Source organism: Aplidium turbinatum, chromosome 13, assembly GCF_918807975.1.
Source record: "Aplidium turbinatum chromosome 13, kaAplTurb1.1, whole genome shotgun sequence".
Classification (NCBI taxonomy): domain Eukaryota; kingdom Metazoa; phylum Chordata; class Ascidiacea; order Aplousobranchia; family Polyclinidae; genus Aplidium; species Aplidium turbinatum.
This window is the reverse complement of record NC_137484.1, coordinates 23,400,414-23,417,867: the sequence shown is the minus strand read 5'-3', so window position 1 is coordinate 23,417,867 and position 17,454 is coordinate 23,400,414. Positions and strand designations below refer to the sequence as shown.

At 39.7% G+C, this 17,454-nt stretch overlaps 1 protein-coding gene across 1 annotated transcript in view; it reads left to right on the top strand.

The window, feature by feature from the left end:
• Positions 1–17,454, top strand: part of LOC145781798 (uncharacterized) — a 28,329-nt gene that overhangs the window by 1,162 nt on the left and 9,713 nt on the right. The gene's annotated exons all lie outside the window — the stretch shown is intronic.

Genomic DNA, 17,454 nt, shown 5'->3' with positions numbered 1-17,454 from the left:
AATCCCTAAAATTTCAAAGTTTTTTTCGCATTATTTAAAGTTGATATAATATTGTAATATTTCTTTTATACCTAAAACTATTAGTTTACTCTTGTGTTTTTCCCAATATGGGGCCAATAGATGCAAAATAAAGTAGGGAAATGAATCATAAAAGTGTAAAAATCTTGGATTTTTTCTAAAAATTTACCAAAGTCAAAAGTTACAGTATCTAGTTTTGTATAGGCCAATAATTCCCGCAGTCAATAGTTTTTGCGTCGAATAGTCGTTTACCCTTACGTGATTGTCTGACAATTTGATAGAGACGGTCTTCTTCTTTCGTTTGAGACTAGATCAAATTTCAGGGCATGTGGTGGAGAGCCAGGTGAGTGTAGCTTCGTCCAGCGTTGCTATGCCATGCGTTCCATTTGGTGCCTTGTAGATGGGACATTCGAGAACGACATGGTCAGCAGTTTGTTCCTTCGCGCCGCATTTGCAGGCCGATGAGGGAGCCAGACCTCACTCGTGCATGTTGGAATGGAAGCGACCGACTCCGGTTCGGATTCTGTTGAGCTTGACCCAAGTCGGCCGAAGCAGATCCATACCAGGGGGGCGCGCCACCGGGTGGGGTATAAAACCATGTAGTTTGGTGTCGGTGGCGCTCCACGCTGCTTTCCAAGTATCTTCCATGAAGTGTGCTGCGCTGATGGCATGATCGCTGAATGGATGTATAGTAATTCAACAGCAGCTGGCACAAAGGGGTGTCTTGACTTTAGTTGCCATGGAGATTCCTGAGGTGAGATGTTGAGTTTTGCATGGAGCAAGTGGTTAGGATCCCCTGCCAGGCGAGCCAGGTGTATGATGGCTCCCTTTCGGCGGAGCTCAGCAGGTTGGATGCCTGCAAGGATTGGTAAGTAGGCTCCTCTGTTGGAGTTGGGCGCAGGCATTCAGTCTTCAGTAACAGTTCGCAATGCGTCGTTGATTGGGCTGTCGATGAAGCGGGTGTGGGTACTGCGGCACCAGGCAGGGGCGCAGTATTCAGCAGTGGAATGAACCAGAGCCAGGGTTGCAGTGCGCAAGGTGTCAGCACCTGCACCCCAAGTTTTGCCTACCAGACATCTCAGCAGGGCGACGCGAGATGTCAGCTTTTTGCACAGTGACTGTAAATGGTATGTGAGTGACCTGTCAAGTGTAACCCCAATGTATGTTGGTTCTGGGCAGGGCGGCAGAATTTTGCCGTTAACGGTCACTTTCAGGTCACGTTTTGCCTACCTGTTGTTGAGATGGAAGGCTGCCGTCACAGCTTTACTTTCGCTGAGTTTCAGTTTCTATTGATGAAGGTATCCAGATATGGTCGTCATGTCTTGGCTCAACGTCGTTTGTAATGATTGCCAGTCTTTCGCAGAGTACAAGATGGCCAAGTCATCAGCATATGCATATTTGTCAGATGTTGTTGATGGTAGGTCGTGCGTATAGACGTTGAAAAGAAGGGGAGCCAGGACTGATCCCTGTTGGACACCGTTTTTGCGTCGCCACAGTCTACTTGGTTTTCCGCTTCCGGTGGTAAGGGTAAAACTCCTGTTGTGGATGAGTTCCATGATCATTTTGACCATGTGCCTGTCAGGGAGTAGGCGGAGTAGCTTGTAGACTAGGCCACGGTGCCAAACAGTGTCATAGGCTGCTGTTAGGTCGATAAAAACAGCCCCCGCTTTCTTTTATGCCGAGAAATTCTCCTCAATATCCTGAGTTAGTAGTGTGACTTGGTCTACAATTGACCTTCCGTGTCGGAAACCAGCTTGTTCTTTGGGAAGCAGTGGGTCGATTATTGGTTCGACACGGGCGTAGATCAGTCTCTCAAGGATCTTGAAAGGGATGCAGAGCTAGGAGATGGGGCGATAGCTCTTTGCATCGTCTAGTGGTTTGTTTGGCTTAGAGATTGCGACGACCAGAGATCTTCTCCATACTTTAGGAATCTTGAGGCGGCGCAGGCAGGACGACAGGAAATCGCATAACCAGGACTTTAGAACATAACCAGCTTGCACGATAAGCTCTGGACATATCCTACCTGGACCAGGGGCCTTACCAGGTTTTAGGTGCTTGAGGGCAGCATTGAATTCGCTCCGTGAGAAGGAGCTAGAAATGCTCTCCTGGTTGGGTGTGTTGATCTTCCAAAGCTTTGTCACTTCTTTGGTAACAAAGCGATTGGAGGTACGGTCACACGGCTTATATCTCCCATTTTTTATTACCTGCGATGCAATCTTATTAGCAGGAATGGGACATTGTCGGGGTGATTGTCTTGATCGTCCCGTAAGGTTAGGCTATTGAGTGTGCTCCACGCTGTACGGCTTGAGTGCGAGAGATTGGATGGTCTCTGTCCAGCGTTCTTTTCTTTTTGCATCGAGTCTTTCCAGAAGAGCCTTGGCGGCTGAGGGTGTTGTTTGACCATCTGAAGAGCTAACAAAAGATTGGTAGAGGCGCTCGCACTCTGCTCCCCAGCACGGAGTGTAGTTACTTCTACGACCGCAGCACACTTTGAAAATGTGATAATAGCAATGCTTGCTGACGACTCCAGAGAAGTTCGAAAAAATGCAGTCATGGCTATATTGAAAATTCGCAATGAGGCAAATATTGGTGATAGATCCGTTCGGAAGTTTGTTGTTCCAACGATAAATTATGAGGCCAACCATTATTCCGACATCACCGTATATTTATGTTATGAACCTATCTTCACAACCACAATTACATCTGATGACATCATCTCATGTCGTGAAAGCAAAATAGAAGTGAAAAGCTATTCAAACCACTCGCAATCAGTAGACAGAATTGTGAAATTGGTGACTGATGCATCGCACAAAGTGTGTGGGTTTGATAGAAGACATGGATTCATCCGTGCTGGTATAGCTTCCAGGAATCTGATTCCTGTTGCAGACACAAAGGCGCACTACAGCCAAGCACATTTGTAGATACTGTTAACACTAAAATCAAGTGCTAGTATATTTGTGTTACAATTGAATTAGTGACTGTTGAATCCAGTTGATTTTGCATGTCTATCATTTTATATTCCCAAAACTGATTTTAAAATGCAATGGTAGGCAATTCAATTTTTGGAAAAAATTGCATGTTTTTGCAAAAAAATTAAAGCAATCGAATCTCAAAACCTAAAAAAAACTTGTACTAGAAGCTAGTCCAAGTCAGTATTAGTGCAATGCAAAATAGTATATTGAAGATCTAGCCAAAAAAAGTGTCTTTAAAGTTCTATTTTCATAAGCATGTTTCGCATATTTTTCGAAAAAGGCAGAATTTTCAACCCAAAAAGTGGGTAGGTTCCCAAGGTCAAAATTTCCTCAAATTCGGTTTCTAGTCGTTTTATGTTGTTCCACAAGAAATATCAACGAGACAAAGCAAAATTTTTGGTTCACCCCACCCTAATGAGCAGTCATAATAATAATAATAATTGTTAATAATAATAATAATTGTTCAGTTGTTACTCAGGGGTGCTGGAAGCGGGGGGCAGGGGGGAGCATCATGGAGGGACAGGGGGGCAGTGGTGCCCTTTTAACGTCTTGTAAGCTACTACACATTTTGCAATATAACAATTTCTGCTATCCGCTTTTAGCCTAATTATAACACAGGCCAACAAAAAAATTTTGGCACAAATAAAGGTGAGAGTCATTTTAAAGTATTTCAAGGCCCCTGATTCCGAAAATGCACTTAGTTTTTTCGAATTGGCTCTAGTTTTCGAGATATTCAACAATGACAATATTTTTGAAATCGTTAATCAAAAGCTTTCAATCAAAAACTCAAAATAATATTCACAGCACAAATTCTGCAACACATTAGGTTACATCATTATAACATAGCATGATGTCCTTCTTTGTATACGGACACTTGTATCAATACTCAATAGTGAGCTGATTGATGAGCATTATCGCTATATCTTATCTTAAAAGTTTTAAAAAAATTGGCCTTTCAGCAACAAAAGTGCTCTTTTTCATAATCCTGCCCCCCCCCCGTCAAAAATTGTTTCGGCACCCCTGCTGTTACTCGTGCAGAACATTTCCTTTGAAAATGCTCAAATTTCCAATAAGTAGTTTCTTGCCCAAGTTGTGCGTTAAGTGCACTATAATCTTTGTAATAAAGCTGGCCACCATACAAAAGTTTTGGTTTTCGTTTTTTGCTGCCATTCTGAATCAGGGACTCTACACTCTGTCTGCTTGTCTACAGCACGTCACAACTAGCGCATCTCTAGCATATACGCTACCCTAATTAATTGTTCGTATAGAATTGTAACTGTTTTCCGTTGAATAATTAGTATTACGATCAATTGCATGCTCGAAGAAATGCTTTACGAAGAATTAATTTTACGAACAGTTGTTTACAAACAATTGTTTTACGAACAACTATTTACAAAAAAAAACGTCAGACACCATTTTACATGAGTCTCCTACAAGTCAGAAGTTGTGAATTGAGCGAGCTACATTTTAGCAAGTGGCTGAAGACGAAGTTGGCAGATGATGAAACTAAGCAAGTCGAAACCTGGCATGTCAAGTCAGAAAATTTAGTTTAGCAAGCGATGATCAAGCAAGTCAGTCTAACTGAGCACGTAAATCTCATTTTCTGATTTGACAGTTCTGTAGCTGAAAGTGAAATGTACTTGCTAAGTTGAAGAATTTGCTGAGTTGTCGCATGCTGAGTGGTCAAACGACCATTTTATATATTATAATTTATACTAGGGGTCGACAACCTATGGCTCGTGGGTCGGATTTTGGCCCGCCAAGGAAAATCATCCGGCCCGTAGCCACTTTACAAATTTTAGTATTACATGGCTTGTCTAGAGATATATTATTGTATAATTAATCAATCCCCTAATGTTTGATTAAAGTGATTGTAGCATCATTGGCTATCCCTCATTTTCGCCTCCTTTTGGTGACTTTTATACCGTTCAAGATGTGAATCGTCACAACACCCGAAAAAAAAGCCTCTGTTATGGTGGACTCCAGTGTTAAATTGGTTACCGGTGTAACGGTCCAGGAGTTACTGCGGTCTGAAAGTTATCGTAACTTCTGGACCGCGTATACGCAGTCTGAAAGTTACTGCCAGTCCAGAAGTTACTAATACAGATTACAGGGTTGTCAGATTTGACGCTTGCAGTAGATTTGTATAAATGGTTTCAAAGTTATTATTTTACGTAGGCTATTATTTCAACCTGATCTGTTTGTATTATACCATTTGAAGTTGTGTCCGTGCCAGACGTGCGTAAGCACTGCATATTAACACTTATGTGCAAGATGCTGTGAAAGTTATTAACTTTATTAAGAGTCGTGCACTCAATAGGCTACTCGTATTTTGTAAATTGATATAGTGAAATATGGAACAGGAGTTTAAAACCTTCTTTGCTGCATTGTAAACGTGGATTTCAAAACTAAACCTAATGCTTTAAAAAGTTATTAGTCTTAAAAAATTAAGTTGTGATTTTTCCAACGGAAAAAAGTTTAGACTTTGTCCGCCGTTTTTGTAAAGACGTTTTTGGAAAGGCTTTTCAAATTATGCTATTTATCAGGTTTGCTTGAAATAGGGGAACGAATTTAATTTGTCTTTCCAATAAGAAAACATCTAACTTTTTACATTGAAATCTAAAGTTGGAGCGTTCATCAAAAAATTAAATATCTAGAAACAAAAGATTGAAAATGATTTATATGGAATATTCTCATTTACTGAAAAGTTTTTGGCTAACAATGGCGTGGAATCATACGTTATTAAGCTTCTGGTTACCGACACTTATCAAGACTGAATTGAAAGAGTTTAAAAAGTATTTTTATCTAGAATTGGACAATACCAATTTAGATTGGATCCAGAACCCATTTGCAATGCAAAAATAAAGTACCGAGCACCTCTCTTGCAAATCTCAGAAAAAATTTGTAGATCTATCTTTTGACTCCAAGTCAGTGGTTCGCAACCTGGGGTCCGCGGACCCGCTTGGGGATCCGTGAGAAAGCATTTGGGGGTCCGTGATTACCTTGATGAATTTTGGAGAGAAAAAAACGAAAAGCAATCTTTTTACTTTCATTTCTCTCATTAAATTTGCTTACGTTAAAAAAGTTTCGGCATGGCACTTTGGGTCACCTTAATAATTAATATTCAAATACTACTGACATTTTTTGAACAATTCATTCATTTTCTTATTTGAGCAACTGTTTAACCTGATATTTGCCGCAGGAGTCATAGCGGCAATGCAATATGACACAGTACAGTAGTTGAGTAGCATAATTATTACAATTAGTCAATAGTATGTTAATTGAGTTTCAGACAAAATTTAGGTAGGGGTCCATAGAATTAATAATTTGTCTAAAGAGGTCCGTGACAACAAAAAGGTTGGGAAGTACTGCTCTAAGTAGTGGCTTGAATTTTCTGGAAAAAAGTTTTACACTTTTTGGCTTAGACTAACGTTAGAGCGGAATATTCACCATTATATGGCTTAGCAGCAACCGCACTTCTGCCGTTTGGGTCATTCCATGTCAACTGATCCAGGACCTGTCACCCACCCTCTCAGATTTTGTTCATACTTACCATATTTGTAGAACTTTCTTTCCTGATCACAAAAAACTAAATATTTTGAAAATCGGTCAACCAGAACATAAGTTGCAGCCATTTGAACATGGCTACTTTTGTGATCATTCAAGCGGAACAATCAGCTTCTGGTTCAAATGTGAAACTTTGAGTTAACGTATCTTTGCTTGTATGCATCTGCAACCAATGTTGTTTTCAGACATTGTTGTTCATACAATAACTAAATCATAGCAACAATCACCAACCACATCAATTGTGACCTTTGACCTTTAACCCTCAGTTGATTAGGAGTAGTCTTTGTGTTCAGTGATGCGAAACACAATTTTTGATCTTGCATAGCTCGATGCGGGTACCACCGACATAGACAAGTGATATATCATTGGAAAGGTCTTTTCAAGGAGATTTAGAATCAGAAATAAAATTAATGGCTTATTAAGTATTCAACTTCTAAAACTGGTAGAAAGTTTTACTCTTCTTAACTTAAAAATAACAACATTATGCATGAAGACCTACCAATTTTTTCCTTGCATTTCAAACCATTTTGGACAAAAAGATTCCTTGTAACAGAAGAACTACAATAATAATAATGCTCGTGTTTTTATTTGTGCCTATTGCGATATCATACAGTACACTGCGATCACAGATGCGATACAACAGACGACAGGAAGCAGCGAAGGGACATATAGTCTTCGAGTCAGCTGTTCCCATTATTTTGGCTGTATATTGTTAGTATATGATATAAATATACAAAAAATATACAGTTCTTCTGTTACAATGAATCTTTTTATTCAAAATGGTTTGACAGATAAACAAGCTTAGACAGACCCAACGCATACTATATATTATGTAGTATGCGTTGGGTCTGTCAAAGCTTGTTTATTTGTCAAGGATTGGATGTAGTTTTATTACATATAATGTATGCAAATAACTCTAAAGTCTGCGTTATTGTTTTGTAGGCATTATATTATATAATGGATCAATGTAGCATAGGCTTATTGTTGAACAGTTTATGTACTAAAAAGCAACACTAAAAAGGTACCGTTCATCTCAAAAGCACGGTCTGCTTTGCATAAGGAGTAGGGTGTCTCTTATTTGGCAAAAAAAAAAAATTTTATTGAATTTTGCTTAGGACACCTTTTTAAATGGTGAGGTTGTCAGAAAAAATAACTCTTGAAAAAATTTTGGAATTTGAAATTGATTTAGGAGTGGCCCTCCCCCCTAAAGTTTTGCGCCCTCATCCAAAATACTAAATCTGCATATCATAAAAACTGCTTGAGCTAGAGATGTGTCAAAAGATGCAAAAAAGATGATTTCCTATCTGCTTTCTGAACAATGATTGTGCCTATCTTGAGTAGAAAAGCAGCAATTTAGAAAAACCCTGTTTTGGGTATTCTAGCACAAAAGAGCGCTGAACAAGTATTGTGGCCCAAGCTATTCAATAAACAAAGTTCATAAACTAACCTGTAAAACTGGTAAAGCAATAAACAAAAGAAGTGTTCCTAAAATTTTTTGCATTCATACGTAGCTAAAATGCCCCTGTTTTTGTCATATTCCTTGGAGAAACTCCTGAGCGTGGAATCCGCTTTCAAGCTCCAGGTACCATGCATCGCGCTCGCTGGATGGCGAAGGCGATTAATGCCAACAAAATTTGGATGTTTTGTCATCAGTTTAATACGTTAAAGAAAGAAGCACAAGGCATTTGAGAATTAGCCACCTTTTCTGTGCGATTCATCTGAAACCATGGATATTGGATAACATCACCCAATGTTATATAGAAGAACCACTAAATGATTTCGGACTCATGGATCAACTTCTTAATTATCCGCATACAACTATTTCTGCTGCAACTAGTAAAAAACTTGGTCTGCATTTATGGTATCTGTCTGAAGAGATGGTTTAACTCTATATTGTCTGTGGAAAGTAAAAAGCTAATAACCATGTTAGATGAAACAGCAGAACGTCCACCAAGGTGACTAAGCGTCAAAGTAGATTTCTTGACAATAAGGGTGTAGACTCTAGAACAGTTTTGCGCCTCCAATTCAAAACGGCTTCTTCAGCTGCAGGGTGTAGATTAAGCCATACTTTCAAAGGATCCTGCTCATTGGACTGAAGATGGTGCATTTATACAAGCTTTACACATAGTGAAGGGACTTTCAGCAGATAGAGGAGTTGCTGTAATCCAGGATTTTAACAAACTCTTAATTAAAGATGAGGACCAACTTCAGTTTTTTTTGCAAGTTGTTACTGAACACAGGAAGCTGTTTCCATATTGCAACAAGAACAATATTGTCGATTCTTCTTCTTCGTTTGAACCTTCTTCGCTACTCCAGGGGCTCTGCCTTTACCACTGTTGGGCAGTGGCGGCGACACGGTCTAGACGCTTGGGCAGGTGTCAAGCAGCCATTGAATTGATTCGTCATTCAGTTCACGCAGACCACGCACACCATTTGGCGCGTGGTAGATTGCGCAGTTTCAGATGGTGTAGTCTGCAGATTGTTCCAATGTTCCTCCTTACCACACTCACAGATCACGGATGGAGCCATCCCCCATTTGCGCATGTTGGAGCAGAATAGTCCGACGCCAGTACGCAGGCGGTTGAGCCTCACCCAGGCCTTCCTTGGCAAATGCATTTGGGTTGGGTGGGGAGTGGTGTCAAGAGATGAAACTTTGGATTCTTGAGGAGTTCTTCTTCCACTCCGAGCTCCATTGGTGGTCTTCCCAGGTAGCCGCACTGATGGATTGGTCTTCAGCGGTTTTCATCAGGAGTTGTGCAGCACAAACAAATAGGTGTCTCAATTTCAGTCGCCGAGGCTGCTCGCTCACAGACTCGTAGAGACTTGAGTGGAGCAAGTGGTTGGGGTTCATAGCTCGGCGAGAAAGAGACAGGATGGCTTCTTTGTGACGAAGCTCAGCTGGTTGGATGCCTGCAAGGACAGGAAGATTGTCTGATGGTGTAGGTCGCAGGCATCCTGTCACGATACGCAAGACAATATGTAAAATATTGTCGATAATATCGCTTTTCGCAGTACCGACCAGAATTACATTTTAGTTTGAATATCGTCACCAGTGTTCCCTCAAAGGTGCAAAAACAGAGAGAAAAAAAGCATTTCTGTAGACTGATTCGTCGTCACAAAAAAAATTGTGAAACCAAGATTTGGACAGATATCACGAGTGCTGATTTCTTGGAGGGAACAGTGATCGTCACATATTTCTTATAGAGCTACCGTACCATACATTTTGTGTTAAGATGTGTTTTTTCTAAATATAATAACTGCTTTTCTACATAAGATAGATGCATTCAATGTTCAGAAAGCAGATAGGAAATCATATTTTCTGCATATTTTGACACAAAAACCGTATCTCTAGCTCAAGTGGTTTTTGAGATACGTACATTTAGTATTTCGAGGGAAGGCACAGAACTTTAGGGGGGAGGGCCACCCCAAAATCAACTTCAAATTAAAAAAAATTTGCAGGAGCTATTTTTTCTGACAACATGTTTGCACACCTGCAAATTTGTGATTATTGCAAAATGAGAATATATCAAAATTTTCATGAATAGGAAAAATATGTGGAAAATTTGGTATTTAGAAAAAATGTTTAGATAGTTTCAGATGTCAAATTCATATCTAAAATTTTAGTAGCAATAGTCAATAAGCCATTAATTTTATTTCTGATTCTAAATCTCCTTGAAAAGACCTTTCCAATGATATATCACTTGTCTATGTCGGTGGTACCCGCATCGAGCTATGCAAGATCAAAAATTGTGTTCCGCGTCACTGAACACAAAGACTACTCCAAATCAACTGAGGGTTAAAGGTCAAAGGTCACAATTGATGTGGTTGGTGATTGTTGCTATGATTTAGTTATTGTACGAACAACAATGTCTGAAAACAACATTGGTTACAGATGCATACAAGCAAAGATACGTTAACTCAAAGGTTCACATTTGAACCAGAAGCTGATTGTTCCGCTTGAATGATCACAAAAGTGGCCATGTTCAAATGGCTGTAACTTATGTTCTGGTTGACCGATTTTCAAAATATTTAGTTTTTTGTGATCAGGAAAGAAAGTTCTACAAATATGGTAAGTATGAACAAAATCTGAGAGGGTGGGTGACGAAATCACTTTTTTTTGGATCAGTTGACATGGAATGACCCGTTTGTCTCCACGTATATGTGCGTGTCAGTGTTTTCAATATTGATAAAATACCGTTCCAGCGGAAGTAACATTAAAACCGCCTTGAGACCAGCATTGACAAACAAACATCGAGCAATTGCTAGACTTGCTTTGTAGCAGAGAGCAGTCGCACCCATCACACTGAGTAAATGTGTTTACTTTTTGGTTTTGTTTCCAGCAGGCTACATGTAGTAAAGCAGTAAGCTTTGATTATGGATAGCTTGTTTTTAGTTTTCGTTTAATTAAAGCCTTTCAATAAATATCACAAACGTATATTTCGCATTGTTTGTCCTTCTAACCGTAAAGGTTCGTGGAAAATTTTAGGAGATTAAAAGGGGTCGCGAGCAGAAAAGTTTAGGAAGCCCTGGACTAGATGACCGCTTAGCCTACAATCTTTTGCTGTCATCCTGATTCTGCTGTGATGCAACCTATGATTCACAATGTAGTGTTATGAGTGTTTTATTGACTCGTTGTAGGCAATATGGCGCTGTTGAAACAAATAATTTAATTGATCATCGCTCCAAACATTTCAAAGTTTGAATCGTGGCTATACGTGAATCGGTGGCATTTAATAAGCTACAGGCCTTAATATATTGTGCAAAATTTGCATTTGAAGGCTGACTATTGTTAGCCGCTGGTCTTGAGTTGTAGTTGACGAACATACTGTAGTCTTTGAGTATATTTTATTTATTTCATGAAAGTTAAATCCAAAGTATTCTAGTGAATGAAGCACTGAGCCTATTTTTGGTCTGGTTTTTCATAACTACCGTTTTGAAGAAATATAAAGTAACTTAGGCTGCATGTAGGCCAACCGGTAGTCAAAACGCCATCAACCTTCAGTGAGTAGGCTATCACACTCTCACAAGTGGGGAAGGCTTTAACTTTTACGAAAGTGTTGAACACTTTGAGATTTCAATGAATTTTTGTTGGACTCCCATCAAAAACACGTGGCACGAAACTTAAAGTCAAGCATAATGGTTTCGTGGTGAGAATATTTATCCTTGGGATTCATCTTTCTGGTTAAGTGCTTTTTTCTGGTTCGCATACTTGCAGAGGGTTTAATCTACTGACCAAGTAAAGTTTAAACTGTTTTTCAAAATTTTCAGTCCATTTACAAGTTTTCCCAAACGAATTTCGAAAAAGCACACCCACTTACAATAGCAGTAACTTTTGGACTGCTTCTGCGGCGTTGCAGTCTGGAAGTTCCTGTCAGTTCAAAAATTACCGGGGGTGCCCTTTTAACTAAGTGTAATGAATTCATTGCTCTCAACTAATGCAAGCTTTTCAGTTAACATTACAAAATACTTATAATTATTAATCTGACGTTTTGAGAGGTTAAAAATTTAATTATTTAAAAAAAAAAAATTAAATGAAATATTTGGCAACCCTTGTAACTTTTGGCTTGCAGTAACTCTTGGACTGCTACACCGGTACGGCTACGCTGAGAGCCACGATTTTGATGACAAAATGCTGTCGTTCTCGAGTAATGATAGTCAGTTCTTTTTTTGGTCTATCTGAGCTGGAATTATTCATTAACGTCTTATTTCAAGTTCCATATATCATGATTTCGTTTTTCGTCCGCTTGTAAGGCGGATTGGAAGCCGGTTTCCAGACAGATTGAGTTGAAGCAGGCTATGTTCAGGGGGTCTGCTACTGTTCGGACTCGCCGAAACGGGTCATTCCGATGTTCAGGGCACCTTTTTTTCTAGCCTATTCCCTTTTCAGAGTGAGCAGAGTGGATCCTAAAGAGGGCTGTCAGTCGTGATAACTGCTGCCGAAAATTGTTCCTGCTTTTTCCGAAAGAAAGAGCCACTGAATCAAGTTACTGCCACTAACATGTCAAGTCTGCACTCGGAGCTTTCACTTGCCTGTAGTGTTCATGTTATCGATCGCCGTTAGGTTTGAGTGTCTTGTGAAGACGGGTCTGCTACTATTTGGTGAGTCCGATTCGGTGAGTTCCTAACCCCTAACTCTAAAACGGCAATGATAATTAGGCTACGTACCCGATAATTCAAAAAAAAAATTGAAATATAGGGATCAGACTCACCGAATCAGACACACCGAAACGGGCCATTCCGTGCAAAGACACCTGTGCGCGGGTTGATTAACGTGGACTTGATGGTGCACACTCAACAAGAACGTTTAAACTTGACATGGCTACCAGCTTTGTCTAATGGCAAAGAGCTGATGACAAAATTCATCCGCCTATTTCCGCGTTGGGGACTTAGTTAGGACTATGTTTTGTGTGGCTTTATCTTTCTACCAACCTGGCATGAGTGACCCTTCTGGCAGCAGTTTGCTTCCTCATTGAAGCACGGTGACTCTCGTCACGTTAAGGTAGTAGTCCGACGAGTCAAAAATGCAATGCAGTACACAGAAATAAAAACCATGCCGTGTCATTGCTTGGAACATTGCTTTGGAATTCCACGTTAAGGGAGTTGATTTTTAGAACCATGATCACCAACTTAAAACTGGACGTCGCTAAACGTTCAAATAACCCCCCTAACCCTTAACCCCCTAATCCTTAACCCCCTAATCCTTAACCCCCTAATCCTTAACCCCCTAACCCTTAACCCCCTAACTCCAACCCTAACCTCTAACCCCAACCCTAAAACGGCAATGATAATTAGGCTACGGTACCCGATAATTTAAAAAAAAAAATCAAAAAATCGCCGAATAGGGAGCTTGCCGAAAAGGGCTCTCGCCGAATAGGGCACTCGCCGAATCGGACTAGCCGAATTGGACTCACCGAATCGGACTCGCCGAAACGGGTCATTCCGCTTCTCCAGATGACACACGCGCGCACACACACGTAAGGGACCTCTGTTAATCACATGCGGAAACGGATTGGCATGCACGACGCACGTGACTTGCAGGCGTTTTGCGGATTGGCGAAACATTTTTAAAAATTCTTTTTTTTTTATAATTTTTTCCTCTCTCCGTATTATTTTCGGGGTCTGCTACTATTCGGCGAGTCCGATTCGGCTAATCCGATTCGACGAGTTCCCTATTCGGCGAGAGCCTTTTTCGGCGAGTGCCCTATTCCGCGAGTTTTTGAAATTTTATTTTTGAAACGGAATTATCGGGTACCGTAGCCTAATTATAATTGCCGTTTTTACACCGTTAAACGTTGATATCGTGCAGAAAGGAATAAAAATAAAATGTTAGAACTATTAAATTAAAATTCGTTATGTCAGTTCAGTTGAGTTGTTTTTATTTCTGACCATCAGATCAAAAACAATATACGTCAACATAGCAAAGGTAGAAGCGACAAAACGCGAACGTTAAAACGTGCTTGAATTCGTCATGTCAGTTCAGTTGTTTTTATTTTTGATCATGATATCAAAAACAATTCACGTCAACATAGCAAAGGTGTAGAAAAAGGTAGAAGCGACAAAACGCGAACGTTAAAACGTGCTTGTGACCGAAGTAAGTTATTGAGTTGAAAGAAATTTGGCACGGTCGCAACACCTTCAGAAAAGTTTAAGAAATGAAGGGAAAATAAAAAAAAGAAAATGTTACAAAAAAAAAATCATGTTTAATGTCTATAAATTAGTACTTTTGAATAGTTAAAATGATTAGTTTGGATCAACAAATGTGTGGCCTACAGCTTGGATTGAAAGGAAATTATCGGGTACCGTAGCCTAGTTATCCCAACCAGTAGAAATTGCCGTTTTTACATCGTTTTAACGTCGCTAAACGTTGAAATCGTGTAGAAAAGAAAACTTTGCTGACTAGGATACGTTGAAACTGGAAAACATTCACAGAAGCCCTTCGATTTGTTCCAAGAACCCATTTAGCCTAACAGTTCATTTGTACATTGATTCAACGTCTGAATACATTATCTTAAAAATGCATAAATTTTAAAAATGCAACGTATCGAAGGGCTTCTGTGAATTTTTCTCAGTTTCAACGCAGGCCTTAAAACTAGTGTTTTTTTCCGGCAGCCATCGTGGCCTACCGAGAGCTCCTTCTCGGCGGCCAAATCTGCGTGCTTGGAGGCCAAAATACAATAACGATAGCGCAAGTAAATAGCATTAAACTTGCAACAATGTTAAAATGATCACTTAGCGTTGTTGAAGTCTGGGCGACGTCCTGCAATAGAATCGTTGTACCACGCATTAAATGCTTTATCGGGTTTGTAATTCGGTATTGCCGGACCATCTAACGACTCTAAGTTGTTTTAACTGCTCGCAGCTCAGTAAATTGTTTTAACTGCATACCGCCTTTCATAAAACTGACCATTTATTCCGTTATGATGTCACCATTGAGGGTGTGAAGTCACTAACCCACAGCGTTCTCAACTGTGAAGACACGTGTTTTACCCACGGATGTCAACTAACCTAGTTCCCCTTTTTAACAACGATTCAATGTCCGACAACATTGAATCGATATAAAAACGACAATATTGCCAGCCGATGTAAATTAGCACTTCGGATTAACACTTCGTTTAAATAAACACCGGGAATTGCAAACAAGACTTACAGCGCTGGTGATCGCAGCTGGATATATTCAATACAACAGTAGTGACTATGTTTCTCGGCAGCCGATTTGTAGCAAGAATTGACAGCGATAGACACGTGTTTCGCCCATGAGGCTGGGCTCTGACCTAATTCTGCGTCACTCTTTGATACTAGATATTTTCGACATTTAATCCACGATCATTCTATTGCGAAATTAAATAATTGGCTAGAAGAAACCGGCGGCCAAACTTGGCCGACGGAGGAGGTAGCACAGGCGGTCATTCAAGCACTACTTAGCGGCCATGGCCGCCGGCAGCTTTAAGGCTTGCAACATATGCTAGTCATCAATGTTCTCTTTTCTACACGATTTCAACGTTTAGCGACGTTAAAACGATAGGCCACACATTTGGTTAGCCTTTTCATTCTGTTACTACAACGTAAAAATGAACTGTTAGGCTAACTGGGTTCTTGGAACAAATTTTTGCTGTTAGTGATAACTAGGCTACGGTACCCGATAATTTCCTTTCAATCCAAGCTGTAGGCCACACATTTGTTGATCCAAACTAATCATTTTAATTATTCAAAAGTAGGCTACTAACTTATAGATATTAACATGATTTTTTTTGTAACATTTTCTTTTTTTTCTTTTCCCTTCACATCTTAAATTTGTCTGAAGGTGTTGCGACCGACCGACCGTGCCAAATTTCTTTCAACTCAATAACTTACTTCGGTCACAAGCAGTGTTTTTTTTAAGGTGTTTTGGGGGACCGAAACGGTCTCCCAAATTTCTCCAGCGGTTTCCCAAAATTTGGACTTGCAACTACAGTAGAAAAGTAATGGTTGTTTCTCGCTATGTCTTGTCGATAATACAAATATAGCCTACGATCAATAGTTCACGTCCGGAAAAAAGAATAAGTGGAGGTACAGCTAACAGCTGAATCAAAGAGTTATTCACAAAAGAAGTGCACCTTTGATACTCGTCAATGTTTATTTCTGATTTATGGCGCATGATGATCAGTTTTTACGTGTGGAAACATAACAAGCAGAAGCCAACAAGCACACTTTGCCAACAAGCACACCAACAAGCACACAAGCACACTTTGTTTGATTGTGCAGCAAACTTGTTTGGCGGCCGTGTTGGGCAGGCTGTTTGGTCGTTGTCACAATCATTTAAGCTGTGCCTTGTCAAATAATTCATTTTATGTTGCGTTGATTGTATGTAGTTATGGCTATTTTTTGGTATTTAAATGAAACACTTGCGGTCTCTTAAAACTACTTAGCGGTCACCCAAACCAAACCTTAAAAAAAAACCTGGTCACAAGCACGTTATAACGTTCGCGTTTTGTCGCTTCCACCTTAAAAACAACTGAACTGACATGACGAATTCAAGCACGTTTTAACGTTCGCGTTTTGTCGCTTCTACCTTTGCTATGTTGACGTGTATTGTTTTTGATATGATGGTCAGAAATGAAAACAACTGAACTGACATGACGAATTTTAATTTAATAGTTCAAACATTTTATTTTTATTCCTTTCTGCACGTTCAGCGACGTTAAAACGATGTGAAAACAGTTAGGCTACGGTACCCGATAATTCCGTTTCAAAAATAAAATTTCAAAAACTCGCCGAATAGGGCACTCGCCGAATCGGATTAGCCGAATCGGACTCGCCGAAACGGGCCATTCCGTTATTTTCGAATCCAATTACCCGATAAAAAAGCGGTTTTTAGATTCGATTCTGGATGGATTCGAATCTTAAGGATTCGAAATTCTACTTTTGGGCATCCCTAGTTAGAGTATGAAGTTATAAACAATAATTAGACCTACCTTAATGTTTTTGCTTCGACTTTTATGTTGCATAGGTGTTGATATTAGACATAGGTCTTTTTTGTGTGAGCCACTGGGGCCGAGGGTCTATGCTTTTACCACCCCAGATTCAATAGGGCATGATATTTTTTTATATTTGAATAAAACCACAGGACTTCACTTGACCGTCGCAGTAGAAAATAAATTCTTTTTTTTTCGTTTTTACTTTCACTGAACATCAGCCTTCTGTTTGTTGTGGTGCTATTTTACTCGTATTGTTTATAATGTTATTGTACTACTGTATTCTCGCAACAGACAAAATAACAGTTTTCTCTCTCTTTAACAAAGAACTTAGTCTCGTCCCATACAAATATGTGTAAATAGTGTAAATAAACAAAATATTCAGTAGCCTACATGCATAAAAGCAATTATTTTAAACTTGTAAAATTTAAATGCCGTTCTCTGCA